Source organism: Danio rerio, chromosome 24, assembly GCF_049306965.1.
Source record: "Danio rerio strain Tuebingen ecotype United States chromosome 24, GRCz12tu, whole genome shotgun sequence".
Taxonomy (NCBI): domain Eukaryota; kingdom Metazoa; phylum Chordata; class Actinopteri; order Cypriniformes; family Danionidae; genus Danio; species Danio rerio.
In genome coordinates this window covers 38,827,501-38,832,500 of record NC_133199.1, presented here as the reverse complement: position 1 = coordinate 38,832,500, position 5,000 = coordinate 38,827,501, and the positions used below count along the sequence as shown (strand labels likewise).

General features: G+C 33.1%; 1 protein-coding gene across 10 annotated transcripts in view; it reads right to left on the bottom strand.

Annotated features, from left to right (window-relative positions):
* The window catches only part of st18 (ST18 C2H2C-type zinc finger transcription factor), a 132,670-nt gene that overhangs the window by 46,341 nt on the left and 81,329 nt on the right, over positions 1-5,000 (bottom strand). The gene's annotated exons all lie outside the window — the stretch shown is intronic.

The window sequence follows — 5,000 nt, the reverse complement described above, 5'->3', positions numbered from 1 at the left end:
TACAATCCTCTACTGAAACTTAGCAGCCGGGGTTAAAGCTCTTTGGGCAGCAGGGTTTAAAGTTCAAAACACAGCGTAAACACGAGATACATCTATCCTCTTAGAGAGCCTTATGCCACCCTCCCAACCATATGCAACCACTGAGTTGATTAGATATTAGAGCATTTTGGCTGCACCACATGCGGTTTCGGGGGCTTCTAATGGGATCATACTGCCTTAACAAACAGTTGCTAGTCTTAAAGAGCATATAAAGTAGTCCTGCTTTTAATCCCCCCCCCAAAAAAACATCCCTAAATGGGGGATAGAGAGCTCAGTGGCATTTACAATCTCACCCGTCTCTTGCCAAAAATGGAAACCAGGCTTTGAGGGGTTAGAGTGTGCTTGCCGATTCGCTCAAAACCATGCCAAAACTCCAGCATAATGTCGCAGAGGTCTACGCTGGCGCTGTACAAATGCAAAGACATAATGCTAGCGTACAACCTAAATTTTGATTCTGTTTGTGCGGATAATTATAGTTTTAATGCATGCAGCTCGAAGAAAAGGGCCCGGTTAATCTCGTCCGTTTTTATTTTTGGACTTGCATCAGTATACGTGCATCGAATGTTACTGCGCTGATTCTTGAGATGAAACGTGTGCCGTAAATTCTGATCAATAAACATATATATGCTTTCCTTTATACTCTTTAATATACAGTTGAAGGCAACATTATTAGGGCATTTTGATTATTTTATTTCCCCAAGTAATGCAAGGAATTTTTTTTCTTCTTAAAAATGTTGTTTCTTTAATTTAGCTGAAATAAAATATTTAATAATTTGTTTATTTATTTATTTTTACAATTTTAAGGTTAATATTATTAGCCCCTATAATGCAGAACAAACAGAACAAACCAATGACAACTTAACTTTAATCTAACAAACAGAACAAACCTAAATAACCTGACTTTAATCTAATTTACATAATAAGCCTTTAAATGACTCTTGCAAAATGACAAAATTAATTATTAAAATCATGTTTAATTTAATTATTGTTTAATTCAATTAGGATGTTCAAAAAAGTGTTAAAAATATCTATGTTAAACAGCACATAGCGAAATATTTTTAACATAATTAATATTAATTCTAATAACAATAATTATATATGATCTGGCAGTGATATTTTTTTCTAATATTTTCTAATAACAAAAAAGTTTTCACAGTAGTTCATATAATGTTTTTCCTTAAAAAAAGTTCTAATTTGGCTGGAATAAAAACACATAAACACACACACACACACACACACACACACACACACACACACACACACACACACACGTTTGTTTTTGTGAAAAGTGGGTACATAGGTTTCCATTCATTTTATACTGTCCTAACCGTATATAATGTGCCTCACCCACCCCACCCCTAAACCCAACAATCACAGGAGTCATTGTCCAGCTTTACTCTCTGATTAAACTCATCCTGTGTGATTTATAAGCATTTTAAGAAATGAGTACGTCACCAATGTTCTCACATTTCACCTCCTTTTTGTAATACCTGTGTCATACCCATGTCATTATACAGATTTGTGTCTTGATATGTCAAAAAAACACGTACACACACACACACACACACACACACACACACACACACACACACACACACACACACACACACACACACACACACACACACACACACACACACACACACACACATATATATATATATATATATATATATATATATATATATATATATATATATATATAATCTAATTAACCAATTTAAGCCTTTAAATAACACTTTAATCTAAAGCATTTTGCAAAAATTATGTTTTATTTAATTAATGTTTAATTTAGTTATTGGGTTAAAATATGTGTTGCAAAATATTCTCTACGTTAAACAGCACTTGGAAGATATTTAAAAAAAGAATTAACAATAATTCTAATAATAATTATTATATATATTTTTGAGATTTTGATCTAATCAACCCTATTAAGCCTTTAAATGACTCTTTAAGCTGAATACCAGTATCTTACAAAATGACAAATTTAGTTATTAAAATGATGTTTAATTTAATTAATGTTTAATTCAATTAGGATGTTCAAAAATGTGATAAAAGTCTCTACGTTAAACAGCACGAGGGAAATATTATTGAAAAATAATTGACATTAATTCTAATAATTATTATTATACATATTCTTTCGAGATGAAATTGTGCCATACATTCTAATTAATATACATGTATATGTTTTCTTTATACTTTTTAATATACAGTTGAAGGCAATGGTATTAGTAAAATTGTTATCCTTTATTTTTGTAATATTTCACAAGAAATGCTTTAACAGAGTAAGAAAAAAATATATATATAATGTTTTGTCTTAATTTGCCTGGAACAATATTAATATTATTAGCCTCTTAATAACAGAGAACAAACAGAAAAAAAAATCACTGTTGTCCAGTAACTTTCCTAATTAACCTAACACTAATCTAGTTATCCTAGTTAAATGACACTTCAAGCTGAATACTAGTATCTTGCAAAATGACAAAATTATTTACTAAAATTTTGTTTAATGTAATTAATGTTTAATTTAATTATTATGTTCAAAATATGTGTTGAAAAATAATCTGTATGTTAAACAGCACTTGAGAAATATTTTTTAAATTATACATATCAATTCTAATAATTAATATAATTAATTTTAATAATTATCTAATATAAATTATTATTTATTATATTATTTATTATTTATATTTTTGTTGTAATAATTGAGTGAGCCGAAATAAAACAAATAAGACTTTCTCCAGAGGAAAAAATATTATCAGACATACTGTGAAAATGTCCTTGCTCTGTTTAAAACCATTTGGGAAATATTTAAAAAAGAAAATAAAAATCAAAAAGGGGCTAATAATTCTGACTTCAACTGTATATATATATATATATATATATATATATATACTCAATTATTACAACAAAAATATAAATAATAAATTAATATTAAGAGCTTTTATATCTCAGCTTTCATAATGTGTATATGAATATCTAAATTAAATCAGGCAAGTTATTCCTCATCTTAAGTGTATTTTTTCTAGTTTAACAGCTCAAGAAACACAAAGCATCCGTGATCAAACACAATAACTTTGTCAACACAATCATATTGTAGCGAGATGTCAATAAAACTAAAAAGACAGAGTTTAAAATCAGATTAACGCCATCCTGTAATCTCAATAGATTCTTAATCATACAGCTGAATGCTTCGTTTATTAAAAATATCTAATATTTTAATACTCATTTTGTTTACATCTGGCATCGTTGGTCCATCCAGAGTGATAAAGAAGGAAAAAAAATCTCTTTTTTGGGAGAAAACGAAAGAATCAAAAAACCTGAAAACCTTAACAGCTTTAATGTCTTTAGCCCATTTGTCCTGCATCTCAAGAATCAGCGCTTGTAACACAAAAGCAAGCATTAACATGAAGCATCTGGACGCCTAATCCAAAGCAAAGCATGGATTCCACCGCAAACGCACTTAAAAACGCGTCCGATTTTGTCGCTTTTGTCAGCAGTTTGAGGTGTGAAAACCCAAAGCGGTCCAGCGCAGATGAAAAGTTCGCCAGTTATGCTAAGACACAATTAACAGAGCAGATGATTAGGAGTTCTCTGCCATCCAGATGGAGATACAGCCCTGACCAAAAAAAAAAACAAAAAAAAAATACAGAACAGCGAAAAAAAAACAGAGACTGGAGCGAACAAGGGCGAAAAATGCTTGGATGCAGAGAGTGGTTTGTGTTTTGGAACAGGTGAATGGTTTATACTCCAGAATAACCATTACCATTGTGTGTATGGAGACCAGAAGCTTGGCTGGAGTCACACACACACACACAACAGCACCAAATGGAAGCCTTACACCCCTTTAATTCGTCCCCTGCCTTTGCTTTTCCCTTTTTTTTCTCTCTTGAAATTCACATACCCCTCTGGTCCCCCTACAGATCCATTAAATTCTCTGCAGTCCCAGTCGCCATCCACTCCCAGTCACACACCCCGTGCATTATGCTTTTTTAATTCCTTGTTCCACCCCCCCCCCCCCCCCCCCCCTCCACTTCTTCAATAGTGCACTTTGGCAAAACGCAAAGCCAACATGTTGCAAGACAGCAGGGAAATATGACAAATGAGATTTTCCTAATCATTCCGCAACTTCAGAAAATAATACTAAATGAAGTGTGTGTGTGTGTGTGTGTGTGTTTGGGGGGGCGATGAAAAAGAGAGAGAGAAAGAGAGAGAGAGAGAGAGAGAAAAAAAAGGTTATGATTATTGTGGGTAATATGAAATCAGAGAAACAAATAAATTCCATTTCCAATGATGCTGTTCAATTTATTGAGCTATTTTGTTGTCCATTTAACAACCCACATGTGTCCAATAATGAGGCGCACACATTATGCCTAATTATGTATATTTGGGCTGCGTTCGATGGTCTAACAAAAGCTTTCGAAAGGGACAATTACGTTTGTTGCTTGGTTACATCGTTAAAAATATACCAAATAAGTGCAGATTATAGGGGTGTGGAGGTACACATGTAAAGCATGGGTATTGTTGCCAGCGCGCTCATAATTTGATTCATTAGGAAATGGCAGCATTTTGTTTCTAGAAAGGAGACGGCTTAAAAACGTAATATCGACTTTAACATTTTGCGTGGCTTCCTTGCCAAAAATGTTTTGTTGTTGGAGTGTATGATCACTCTCTTTTGTCAACGAGGCACAATATAATTTGGTGCATTCTATTCTCAGTTACCCTATTTGCATAATTATGCAAGCAAGCGCACTTGCTTATAAAAAAAGCACTTTTTTTTTTCTTTTTTTTTTTCCAGGCTGCATAATCAACCCGGCGGCAGCTACTTTTTAATCCGGGTTTCAAAAGTAGTTGAGCGGAGGAAAATCGCCTTAATCTGGACACCGGATGCAGGAGGGGGGGACGAGACAGAAAAACATACAAAACACGGCCTGACGGATCAACTTCCAGTGATGAACGAA